The 13,270-nt window shown below is 50.7% G+C and overlaps 1 protein-coding gene across 1 annotated transcript in view; it reads left to right on the top strand.

The window, feature by feature from the left end:
* Positions 1-5,427: 5,427 nt before the first annotated feature.
* Positions 5,428-13,270, top strand: part of PLXNA2 (plexin A2) — a 216,805-nt gene continuing 208,962 nt past the window's right edge. Inside the window, exon 1 of the mRNA XM_055233595.1 lies at positions 5,428-6,155. The gene's annotated coding sequence lies outside the window, so the exon portion shown is untranslated. The remainder of the gene's footprint in view (positions 6,156-13,270) is intronic.

The raw sequence follows: 13,270 nt of genomic DNA on the forward strand, positions 1-13,270 counted from the left end.
GTCCAGTCTTATCCCCACCCAAGAAAGCCCTGGCAGGCCTGCCCAGGAGACATTGAGCCCTCGGAAAGCCTTAGAACCCAACTGTAGTTCTGGCAGCAACTGTCCTCTAAACCAGGCTATGCAGCAAAGACAGGAGGTCAGTGACTCAGCACAGGCAGGGGCTTCCTGGCCAGTGAGGGCTGCTGAGCAGGGGGGTACCCCAAAAGCACATTCGCATAATACATCTCAGCCCACGAGGAATGGGACCATGCTAATTTCTATGCAATCACAGCGTGTTATCCGAGGCACCTCAGCCGCCCCTCTCTTCTCTTGCTCCCTGGGAGGGTGTGGGTGTGTACGTGGGCTGCTTAGTAATGAGGAGCAACTCCAGCATGGGTGTGCTTTGTGATTCCATAGTGGAAGGTCGGTGGACAGAATCTCTTTTTCTCTGCAGCATTTTCAAGTGGAAGAGTAGGAGAGAAGGAGGGACCCCAAGGTGATGGACAACAATGACCCCATAAGCAAGGGGATATTTCTGGTGAGCCCAGCTGTTTATCCTAGAAAACCAACCAAGAGAAGAACTGCGGTTGTACAGTCGGGAAATAGGTTTGCCTCCGGATGGAAGTTTCAGGTTTTAAGAGAACGTGCCCGTGGATTTGTATAATGCCTTCTGGCTTGTGAAGCTTTTTCATAGTCAGCATCTTGCAAGATATGAAATGCAAGGGGCATTATTCCACTTTATAAAGGAGGAAACCGAGGCACCAAGAGATTTAGCCAGGGATCATGTGACCAAATGATTAGTTTCTCCTTTGGGGGAATTCTTTTAGAAAAAATAAGAGACGAAGGCCCTTTTCCTGACCCTTAGTGCTAGGAATAGAGCAAAAAAAAAAGTCCTGAGCCTCAGCCTTCACCTTCCATGCCTGGAGCCCAGTTGTCCACACTCCCCTCCCCCACCCCTCCTCTGAAGCCTTCTGACCTTGCAAATGCCAGAGCCTTGCAAACTGTTCCAGGGACCTATTTAAGTAGGTTTGGGACTGCAGTTGCCTGGGCTTCACAGAGAATATTCTTCTCCCAGAGCAACACACTAGATGGATGGAGGAGGGGAGGGAGGGTTAGGGAAAGAGGACGAGGTATACAGGGACATAAGCTCTGCTCGTGGGAGGTTTAGTGAGAAAGGAGTGAAATCCTGCCTTGTTTGATTTGGAGCCTTAACAGGCTTGCTACTGTTTAAAGTACACAGGAAAGTGGGATTTGTGAAGGGAGGAGAGGGGAGGGGAGGGGAGGGGAGGGGAGGGAAGGGTGACGTCTTTATGAATGGTACTGAGAACCCCGGAGCAGGTGCCCTGTTCCTGTGTCCTGGGCTGCCGGCCCCGTTGCCTGGGCTGAGACCCACCACTCTGGCATCCCGCAGTCTCTCTCTTCCATTCATAGGACTTGGCCCACACACTCCAGTCTGTCCTGTCAGACCAATCCCTTTGTTCCTAACAATGTAGGGGGTAAGGGGAGGCTGCTCTGCCGCTGGGGTTGCCTGACAGCATCTGCTGGATGAAGGTGAGGTACCTGGTAGGGAGACAGAAGGGACCACATTCCTGCCTGTCTATAGTGGTAAGCCCGGGCTCAGGGCAAGTGAAAGATGACATGCATCTTAGAGCAGAGACCAATCAACTCAGTGGTGGCATCAGTGGTCTCAGCTTTGGGAGCCAGTTACAAACCGAGCAACAGCCAGTGCACCATCCAAACATTGCCCTCTGACACTGGCAAGCAGGAGCCCCCGTGGCTCCCAAGCACAGGTCCAGGCACACATCCTCCTGAGCTCACCTCCCAGCCGACTCAAGGCACCGTAAATATATGCATGCACACACTCGCAGGCAGCATTCCCATGCTAATCACTGATAGCTTGCCACCCCCCGCCTCTAAAGGGAACAGACTTGATGCTGAAAGCCTGCCAAAGTGTGGCTGGCTTCCAGCACCAAAAATACCTCCTGTGATCCGAGGGGCTACTGTACTGGCATCTATTTGTGGGGCTGGAGCTGCTGCTGTGACATAAAGGACTTCCCCTGGGAATAGGCTAGTTGCCCATTTGGGCCTGTGCTCCCCGAAGTCTAAGAGCTTGCTTTCCAGGGCCAAGGTCTGCTCCCGGCATGGAAAATGCAGGTGGCAGCAGCTTAGCCAAACCTGCCTTCCACAGGAGAAATATTCATTCTTCACAGGAAACATTCTGTGGCATTCCAGAATGTGGGTGCCCTGTTCTCTCCCACTTCTCTCATTCTCTTGCTTAAGTAACCTGTCTAGTTACTTAGTTTGCTTCTTTGACAAGCAAAGAAGAGGCCTGGGGCCTGGAACAAGAATGCAGAAGTGACAAATGACTTTCAAGGTGAGGTTCCAGGAATATCTTGACTAGGGAAGGTAGGTAGGTTGGGGTGAGTGCAGAACCCTGTTGAGTGTGCTACGATTTTCCAATGATGAGGATTTGGCATAAGATAAACACTTCCCCATTCATTCATTTGTTCATTCATTTGATAAATATTTAAATATCGACAGCCTGCTCACAAATGTGTTGCACTACGTCTAACCTTCCAGATGGAAATGAGGATGAACTACAAGGCCCTGCCAGAGGACTGGTCGGTCCCGAGGGGCTGTGGGCCTGACATCAGATGGACAGAATGAGGAAGAATATAGTGAAGGGCAGAAACATACAAGAAAACCAGAAACCTCAGGAAGAGATCGATCTGAGGGTATAGAATCTGTAGGGTTATTGCCATGCTTTCTTTAAAAATATGTGCCAAAGCAGTAATTACGGACTGTATATAGTTCCATTAAAGGAAGAAATTTAGTAAATTTGCTCTTCATAAATATTTGCATAATAAATGAATGAATACCCAGATCAAAGGGAGAAGGTTAATAAGCAGATGTAAAGACTAGAGGTTCAGGTATACCGCTGTTGCCTCAGAGGATGTCAAATCTAAATACGAACCATGAACCCAAGGTTTTTTGTTTTTTTTTAATTCTCAGAGCATGTTATGATAATTAGATGTTTAGCTAATAAGATCCATATTTGTTCTAGCCTATTAGGACTAAATATAACAACAATCTTTCCATTTGGATGATACTATTACTTCTTCCAACACTCTTACATATATCTATTTTAATTCCCCCAGTTGTCTGGAGAGTGAAGACAGAAATTCCCATCTTACAGATGGACAAACCGTGGCCTAGAGAAGTTAGAGGTACTTCATCCACGGTACCTCCCAGTAGATCAAGTTAGCGCTGTTTCCATTGCTATGCTGACCACAGGCTCTTCCACAGTCTCACAGGACTCAGATCTCAGACTCTGTTCAGTGGCAATGTGGAATCAGGATGGCATCGTGCCACCCTGTCAGCCACAATGTGTTCTCCTGCCTGTGTTCCCTCTTTCTCTTCCTTTATTCAAGAAAGAGAGGGGAGGTGTGGGGATAAAAGATAGGGTGAGTGGAAGAGTCTGTTTCATTTTATGCTTCCTTGCTCTTCATTCTAAGATTTATTTCTGGACCACAGGAGTGGGGTGGGGGGGTGTATGAGAAAATTACTTAAATTGTATCATAATCTTCCCAAGATGTGATTAAATTGAGGCATAGGGAAGAGGGGTGACCTCTTCCAGAGTCAGACAGCATTTGATTTAGAACCAGAGGGCCCTAATTTTCAGCTTGGAGCTTTATCAATTAGATGTCTCCAATCCTACCACTGCTGGTCTTAGGTGTAGCTGGCCAAACTCCATGAACAAATGGGGGAAGTGTTCCAAAATCTTCTAGCATCTTCTTCAAATCATCTTTCTTATTAAATTGTGGTTTAGATTCAGTCTACCCAGAGATAAAAGGATCGACTAGACTGTCTGCATGGGGAGACAAGATCTACTTATAAAAATAATAAATAATAATATAGGGTAAATACAATAATTTATTGGTGTGTTACCAACAATGAATGCTAAAGTTTGAAGGAAAGAACAGGTATGGATCAGGCAACACAGCTTAGACAGATTCTTTGTGGTCCCACAGGAACCACAAAGCAGTGGTCCCACAGGAACCACAAAGTGCACCACTAGCAGTAGCCAGTGAAAGTTACAGGAACACAAATTTCAGCTAATTACAATGAAGAACTTTTGAAGGATTCCCTGATTTCTGCAGATGTTGGAGTAAAGCCTGGATACCCCAGTCCTGTATTGAATGAGTGATTGTTCGAGATGACTGGTTAGTCTAGATTTCCTTTTCTTCCTCCTCTCTCTCTCTCTCTTTTCTCTGGCTCCCTTTCTTCATCCCTCCCTCCCTTCATTTTTTCTGCCGCTACTGCTCTAAGAATTTGGTGCAATTGCTTTTAAGTATTCGCAGTGATTTTTGTTTTTTTCGCTGTATACCACTGAGGACTGTGGCCACGAGAGGGCAGTAGAGGAAGCTTATCAGAATACTTGGACAGGAGTAAACTCGTGTACGCTCTAATCGCGAGCAGGCACTACGCAGATCCTGCGAACTCGCTGGGGTCCAGCTTGCAGGCCCCTTCCGGAAAGCAGTGTCTAGAGGCTGCGGAGTTACTGAGACTGTGTGGCGAGGAATCAGTGGCCTTGACGGCACCGAGGCATTGTCATCCAGAATCCCGAAACCTCTCACCGTAGGTTTTTAGAATAAGTTATCTTATTGCCACCCCTCTGATTCCCCTGCCAAAAAGATTCTCTGAATTGGATATAGAAAGCTGTTCTCCCGTCCCCAATGCCCCCATCCAAGTCGGGACTTACCAGATGCCCAGGATCCCTATCAGGGCTGGAAGTTTGAGATTCAATTCAGAGCAAGGTTCATCTTGTCATTGCAATAATAATAAGAACAACTTCAAGCCTTATTTGACAGCTTGTTGGCCTTTTTTTTTTTTTTTTTTAATTTACAAGAGGAAATTTGCTCACACAAATTCCAAGACTCTAGTCTCAACCCCACCAGACAAGCCCCGTTCCTCCCCACTCACCCCTCACTCAAATTAAAGATGAAGAGGGAGGTGTGCAGGATGTGCGCGGTGACAGGTGATGCGAATGGGGGAGAGTCCCTGTCCCTACTGCCCTCAACCACTCTTCCTGTGTTCTGAGCTCCCCTCTAACCCCAACGCTCTACCTTCCATCCCCGCCGGCGGCCAAGCCAGCTGGGCTCTCAAGGCCGACTCGAATTCCCGGGCCCTGGCAGCATTTTCCTTGCCCCCTTGGCTACTTAAGGTGGCCGACGGGTCCGGGCTGAGCTGGGCGCAGGACAGGCAGCCGAGCGGCCTCCGGATGCCAAACCTGCTTCTCCTTTGTTGACAGCTTGCAGAGGAGGAAGTCCGCGCGGGCGGGGGAGGGGGCAGGGGGCTGGCGGTGGCGGGCGGTGCCAGCAGCGGGCGCGGCCCCAGCCCGGGCGGACGCGGCCGGCGGGGAGGGGGTTAACGCGCGCGCGGCCTCTATGATAATGAGCTGCATGGTAAAATAGGGAGGCCGGCGCTCAGGGCTCCGCCGCCGCCGCCGCCGCCGACACCGCGGGAGCCAGAGCTGCCGGGCGGAGCGGCATCCGCGCCAGACTGGAGCGGGAGGGCGGCGGAGGGCAGTTGCTGGGAATTTTTCAGCCGAGAGGGCGAGCGATCCGGAGAGAGACCCCGCGAGCTTGGGAGCCGTAGCGAGCGCGAGCGCCGCAGCCAGAGGAGCAAACCTCGAAATAGCTCTGGAAAGCCAGGCTCCCGGAGGAAATGGGACTGTGAACGAACCGGAGAGCAAGAAGGGAAGGAAGCGCCGGGATTGCTGATGTCAGAGGAGCCCGGAAAGTCGCGCTGGAAAAATCTGAAGACAGCCGGGGCTGTGCTTCTTCCCCACGAGAGACACCGCCGGCCGCCCCCACACGCCCCCTCGGCGCCTCCGGGTGCCCCCCGCGAGCCGGCGACAGCGCCCAGCCTGGCTGCTGCGGGGCGACCGAGGACTGAGGGGCGCGCGGAGCGGAGACCGAGGGGCGACTTCAGGAATACAGATAAGTGGCTGGTGGCTTGACGTGGATTTTAATGAATTTGGACTCCATGTGGATTTGGTTGTCTCCCTGATTCCGAGCTGCGGGCAGGGAGAGGGGCCTCGCGCCGCCCTCAGCAGCCGGCGGCCGAGGTAGACGGAGCGGGGACGGAAGGACAGACCGACGTCGCCGAGCTGGGTAAGCGGCGGCTGGGCCGGGCGCTCGGAGTCGGCAGCGCCCTCCGCCTTCTCCCCACAGGCGCGCACACCCGTGGCGGCTTCTCCCGCGCCCGCCTCTTTGGGGTCCCGGCCTCAGGCGACCCGGCTCGGCCGCGGCGGGCGAGTCTCCGCGTGGGCTCGGCCACTTTCGCGGGCTGGAGCTCGGCGTGCGCGCGACCGCAGGCTCACTGGAGCCGCTGCCTCCCGCCCAGGGCTTCCCGGCCGCGGGCTGAGGGCGGCAGCAGCGCTCCGCGGCGCGCCTCCACCGCGCACCTGCCGGCGCTCTGCGGCTTTGGGAAGCTCAGGGCGGCAAGGCTGTCCCGAGAGCGGGAGCCCAAAGAGGGCCTCGGTGGCACCAGCAAGACAACCCAAAGCCAAACTGGCCAGCGATCGATTTGGGGGCGTTCACTCCAGTGCCGGAGTCCCTGGTGGCCGCCGGCTGTCCCTTCAGGGGAAGATTGGAGATCAGGGGAAGGGGAAAACATCATTTGCGCGGGTTCCATAAGGCTCAGGGAGAGATTCCTAGGCACTGAATGGGTCTAAGTGTTTCATCTCCCGGGACTCCCTTTGCGGTGTATCGCCCAGCAGGGGTCCAGCCCCATAGTTTGAGCACCACAGGAGTGCTGGGGGTTGAAATGGGAGTTTGCTTAGGGTCCCAGAGGCTCCTTATGAACCATCTGAGGATATTTCCTTCCATGTGCTCTTTCTAGCCCCACCCCACAAGTGAAGTAGGGATCCTAGAAAATTCTAGCCCTTTTTATCCATCCCACAGGTAGTCTCTATAATGCCAATCATGGTCTAGATGCCCAGAGAGTCACCAGAAACTACCATTTTAGGTCCCCGAAAAATGTCCACCTGTTTGGAATGACCCTTGCCCTAGTAGGAGCTACCTACTCAAACTCAGCTCTGCTCAGGAGGGATAGAAATAATGGGGGAGAGGAAGTTGGATAAAAGATTTGGGGCTCTAGGTCAGTAAGGGTCTAGAAATGAGAGCCCCATGAAGTGGGCAATGGAAATATGAACAGGTCTCCTGTAGGAATCTAAGAACTTAGAGTGACAGTGGCACACCAGTAGAAAGTACACAAGGGACATGAAGGCAGGATCAGTTTGAGGGGATTGGGACTGCCAGTCATAGCTTGAGGCAGTCACTTGGGGGCCCATCAGTTTGGAGGAACCCACAGAAATTTGGGGGCACATTCATTTCCTTCCATTCATGCGCACAGTGGACAAGGCTTATGAGTGGCAGGCCAAGATGAGTATCTTGGCTGGCCTGGGCTGGAGGCTTTGAGAGCAGGAGTCAGGTTTAGCTCTCCCCTCTCCCCACACAATAGCAGTCTCCCTCCTTTGCTGGGCTTCTTTCCCAGACCTTGAAACTTCACTCTTCCCTCTGGGTTGGCTTTGGATTCTGGGGCCTTCTACTGAGTGACAGAGCCCCAGGAAGAGATAACCTTGGCTGGAGGAATTCAGCTATTCCTAACTGAAATGCACAACTTTTATGCAATCACCCCAGAAAGCTCCCAGAGTTGCTTGTAGCCCTCTCCCCTCTGACCTCCCGGCAAGAAAAGAGAAGAATTCATTAACTTCCCTCTCTTCACGGAGCACCATTTGAATTACCTGGGATCTCTCCTCAGTGGGGGCCTGGAGGCTGAAGGGGCAGTGAGGAGAAAGGGTAGGGAACCAAGGAAACAGAGTGGAATCTGTCAAAATACCCTAGCAAGGTTGTTTTTCATTCCCCTTCTTCCACCTGGCATCACCACCAATCCCTCCTCATCCCAGAACTTGCCCCTGCTGCCACCAGCCAGCATTACCTAAAGGAGCTATTTCCCTCCACTCCGCAGTCGATCCTCTTCAGGGACCTGCTGATAAAGGGAGGGCAATGCAGACTGCCCTCTCTGCTCCCTCACTGTCCTCAGCAAATTGCATTAGGATGGGGGCAAATTGGCTTGCAAAGCAGTTAAATGGAAACGACATTTGGAGCGAAGTGCAGGGAAGATGCTGAGGAGCAGCAGTGGTAAAGTACCAGGAGATCTCCTCTATCCAGGGACCATGAGTCTGCCAAGGAAATCCCAGCTGGTCCTTCTTTTTGGCAGGGCATAAGGACAGGGGTCCCTCGAAGCCTGGAGCAGGACAGGGGGGCTGGCTAGCTTTTCACCCCAAGTCTAAATGAAGAGTATGTCAGTGTCTTATGTCCATTGCCCAAAACCATGTCATTACAAGGTTGGTGGCCCCCCTTTCAGAGCTGGTCTGAATACCTATCCCTGTCTTCAGAGCACCAGGGAACATTCACCCTGCAACTCTCTTGACCATCAAAAGCTGCAGATGCGGTGAATGTAAAAGTTCATTCACCATCTGTTTTACTGAAGTCTGCACTTAAAATGAGGTTAAAAAGAAAGCCCTCAAAGAACAGCTACCTGTTTCCTAGGTCCCTTTCCAATTTACCAATACTTCTGATTACTCGGCTAATCTTTATTTCATGGGCAGATTACAAGAAAACACAGGAACAGGAGGGGAAACCAGTGACATGGTTAAATATACAAGGCAGCAGCTGACAGCAGCCTAAACTCACCACTTTAGGTGCTATGAAATATTTATGGTGCTGGAGTTGTCACTGTTTGGGGGTTTTATAGTTTCTCTCCTACCTCATTTTCTATGATTGCCTCCCTAAGATATAGGGTTTGGTGTGGGGGAGGCAATTCCTGTCTCCAACAGCACCTCCCCACCACCACCAGCTGTCTCCCTGCATTGCCACACAGCTGTCTCTGCACACATGAACTGAGGCACAATATACTTCTGTCCATCAAGGCAAATGGAGAGGCAAGGAGTGCCTAGCCAAGCCCCCACCCCCCACCCCCGATCATAAAGAGACTGGAGCATTGTGTTACAGTCTGTTAACTAGAAATAATTCAGGACTGTCCATAGGGAAACTGCTAGAAACAGGCTTTGAGGTGCTGGGAGTTTTACAGCTCACGTGCAATCCCCCCTCAGCCCCAATCACCACCGCCCCACCCAGGGGCAGTCTGTTATCAATTCATTATATGTGAATATTCTATTTCTACCCTTCACATATGCTCAGTTCAAACAATGATGAATGGAACCAGTTCCCTGAACAGTTTTTTCACTTCGTTACAAAGATTTCATGCCTGATTAGAGTAAATGAGGGGTGGGTGTGCATCCACTTCTTTTTTGGTCATTTCTAAAGGTGAGCCCTGTGGAGACAGAGAGAAAGGCAGTTCTTCCCAGGGTCAAACAGCTGGTCTCAAGGCACAAGGGAAGGATGGCTGGTAAGAAGAGGATATGCCCATCTTCCTGGGCTTAGCCCTCAGGCTCTCCTGGGCCTCATTCCCTGGCATTTGGGCATATGGAACCTCTTTATCTAGCTCCACACTGCTCCATCTGGAATTGGAGGGCAGAAATAGAGGCGCGAAAGTTCTTTGTTGGGGAGCAGGGTCCTTGCCGGGTAAGAGTGTAAGGGGAGAGGAGGAAGGAAGGGCGCAGAGCTGAAAGAAATGGCTGAGGCCTGAGCAGTGCAAAAGTTCTCTGTTCCTGCAGTTGGTTAATCGTTAACCGCCTTCCCTCCTCTGGTTCTGTCTCCTTCTTGGGTGAAAGAATATCTCTGGGAAACTCAGAGGACCCGCAGGTGTTCCCCCATACCCCCCTTCACCCCAGCTTAACATTTGCCCTGTGTCCACTGTCCTGCCACAGCCCCAGACTCAGCCACTGACCCCCACTCACCTCTTCCTCACCTTCTTCCCCTGCCCCAGCATACTCTTCCCACCCACTGCCAGTTGTCCCTTTACCCAGGCATTGCCAGTTGTTTGCAGGGCAGTGCATGTGTCAGAGACTGGGAAGCAGGCAGGGAGGTGGGGAGAATCTATTGAAGGGAGCGGCCGGCTTCACACAGGATTCGGAGCAGGAGCTCTGAGCTCAGGTTATAGACAGCTCTATAACCACTAGGATTTTCCTAGTGCTTCTCACTGTGGATCTGGCTTGTGGGTGGCTGTTTTGGCCGTTTGAGGTGAGTCCATGTGGTCCAAGGCCTAACCAAGGCATTCCTAGCAAGTCAGACCTGGAATCCTGAACATCAAAGAAAACCAGCAGGTGGATGGAAGATGTAGATCGAGATGCAGGAGCAAAGGTACACGCGGAAAGACAGAAGTCAAGATATGGGCACAGGCGCAGATAAATGGAGAGAGCGAGGGAGACAGCAAGGGAAGATAAAGACAGAGAGACTGACGGTGTGAATGGGGGCGGACAGAGCTCAGAGCAAACACAAACACAAAGAGAAAGTGGGAAAGAGGGCCTTGCAGGCAGAAGGGGGTTTTCTGAATCTTCACTGGCCAGGGACGCTCTGGGCTGAACTGAGAAGCTGAAGTAGCAAGTTATCTCCACTAGAGGGGACTCTTGAAAGCCAGGCTTGGCCCAAAACAGTGGCTTTTGTGCTTTTTTTTTTTTTTTAGAAGAAAAAATATTAATAGATGAGATATATTCGAAACTCCCAGCTGTCACTTCCCAGAGACCACAACTGGTAGGGTCCTATCTCCTGTGCGACCTTTGGGCCTCTGTCTGTTTGCAGAGGATGAGAAGGTGCCTGCAGCATTAAGCAGGGGTGCACGGGTTGTGAGCAGCTCCGGAGAGGCCTGCCCCAACAGGTCACGTCTAGGGCTGGGTGGCAGGGAGGGAGTGCATTCTCAACTTACCAGGCAGTCCAATCTGCTGGCTGGCCCGCCAAAAGGCCCTTGCTGTTCTTATCAGCAACAGAAGTTTCTGGCCCAGCCCCGAGGGGCCTTCACGTGCTTCCCATCTCCCAGCTCCCTAAATGCAGATTTTTGAGACTCTCAGGTGGTAGCGAAACTGCTCCTGAGGAGACCTTTTTTTTAAAGAGCTTTCAGGAACTGAATGCATGTCAATGTTGTATCGCTGATTTAATCTTTTTCTTCATATTCTCTGTGGGAATCTTTCTCTGAATTATAATTCCCGCTTTCATTTCAGCCGAGGACAATATTGAGAGACAGCAGAGTCCAGAGGCTTTTCTCATCTAAGGAGATAATAACTGCCTAACAGGGGCATGGAGAAATATTGAAGTTTTGGGATGGGCAGGAGACCAGAGAGCTTAGCAGAGTCTCTTCCAATCTGATAGCATCCCTTGATAGTTCATCTTGGTTTGCTTTAGCTCAGATGTACCTGGAGGTCAGGGCAGGGGGAAGGGAGGATAGAGAAAAGAAAGAAGAAAAACAAGATAAATGTATCGTATTATGAAAGTTTAATTCTGCTTTTCTTTGGCTAAAATTACTTTGAGGGTGAGAGATAAAAGGTAGTGGAGTTGCCCTTGGGAAGTTCAACCTGTCTTTCAGAAGGAAGAGGAGGAGGGATCCCTGGGCTCCGAGTGAAGAGCTGGTGAATGAGCCTATCTCCTCTGATCCCCCCAAAACACACATATTCTCTCCGAGGCTTTGATAACACAGAAGCTTCTGACAGAGGAACCCTAGCACCTCCCAGCCCTCTTGGAGGAGTTGTTCTCCCAGGCTTTCTCTTGTTCTATCTAAACAGCCTCCCTCTCAACCGTAGTATAGAAGGATAGAAGAAGGAGAGATTCTTGCCCTTTGCACTGAAACAAATAGGATGACACTGAAAGCGGGAATTGGAATTCATTTAAGTTTAAGTAAATAGGTATCGATCACCTGTGTGGTGCCAAGAATGTGGTAGCTCCCTCGTAATACAAGGATGAAAAAGTCATAGATCCTACCTTCAGGGCATTTACAGTACACTCAGGGAGTGGAGGAAGAAATTGCATAAGCCAAGTACCCCCAAATACCTTTAGTAAAAGGCAGAATGGCATTAACAGTGTGTACTAGGGGGTCAGAGGAAGGGAGAGCAGACAGCTCCTCAAAGCCTTTGCTTTAAGTCATGGGAGGTGAAGATTTCCAGGAGATACTCAGAGGGGCTGGAGAACTTCACAGTTTCCTGTGAAGAATGATGACTATTTAATGCTCTCGCAGACTCCAGCCTCTCACAGCTACCTGTACCTACCCAATTTTCCCCTCGTTCTTCTCTGAGGATTTTAAACAGACAGCACTGGAATTGTTTTCTATTAGTCAATATCTTAGAGCAAGGACTCCAGGGTGCACACTCCCAAGGGTTTTCATGTTGTATTCTATGTAAATTGCATCCCTTTCCGGTACTTCTGGAGCTGGTGTGTAGAGGCCAGTGTGGTGCCTCAGGAAATATTATTACTCATCCACATTCACATTTAAGTGTCCAGAATCCTGCTATTATGCATCTACTCTTATCTGAATGAAGTTATTAAATGGAAAGATCTGAGAGGGAAAATTTGAGTTTTATCCCTACACCTTGGCTGTCCACTCCTCAGGCTGCCTCTGCCATGTGCTTGCTACCTGGGGAAGGAGCCAATCTCTTTAAAGCTTTCTGTCCATAAAGAGGTTAGAGGGATACTAATAGAGAAAGGTTAGAAGGATGAAGATTTCAACTCAAAGAGAAGGTAGCAATTCTCTTTTAAGCTTTGTGTCCATAAAGAGGGCAGAGGGATACTAATGGAGAAAGGTTAGAAGGACGAAGATTTCAACTCAAAGATAGTCTCTAATCCTATAAAGGAAGGTCATGCTCTCCCTGCACCTTGTCTGAGTCTGGGGGAGCCATATCAGTGATGCTGTCAGGGAATCAACCCCTGCACTGGGAAGCGCAGAGCTAGGGCCATACTTGGGCTTCAGGAGGCCTGTGAAACCTTGGAGATCTATATCTTCAAGAATGACGTGGGTATGTGTAGTCTTGTATTTCTGAAGAGAAGGAGTTCTTGCCTCCTCCACAATGTAAAGAACCACTAGATTCCAGTCTCTGGAGCCTTTCCTAGCTGTCATTTCCGCTTCTGCTGTGGTGGTGGAACAGGGCTTTGGATGAGGAGCTGTAACCCCAGTGCCTCTGAGAGTGGTAGACAACTCACTGAGTGAACAAGAGCATGCCAGGGACAGCTCAGAATGTCAGGGGAGCCTATGGATTGTGATTGCTCTGTGACTACGGGCAGGTCTTTTTACCTTTGAGCAGGGGTTAGAGGGAGCAGCCGGCCAGGCAGTATGTTCCACC

Source organism: Symphalangus syndactylus, chromosome 19 (assembly GCF_028878055.3).
Source record: "Symphalangus syndactylus isolate Jambi chromosome 19, NHGRI_mSymSyn1-v2.1_pri, whole genome shotgun sequence".
Lineage (NCBI taxonomy): Eukaryota > Metazoa > Chordata > Mammalia > Primates > Hylobatidae > Symphalangus > Symphalangus syndactylus.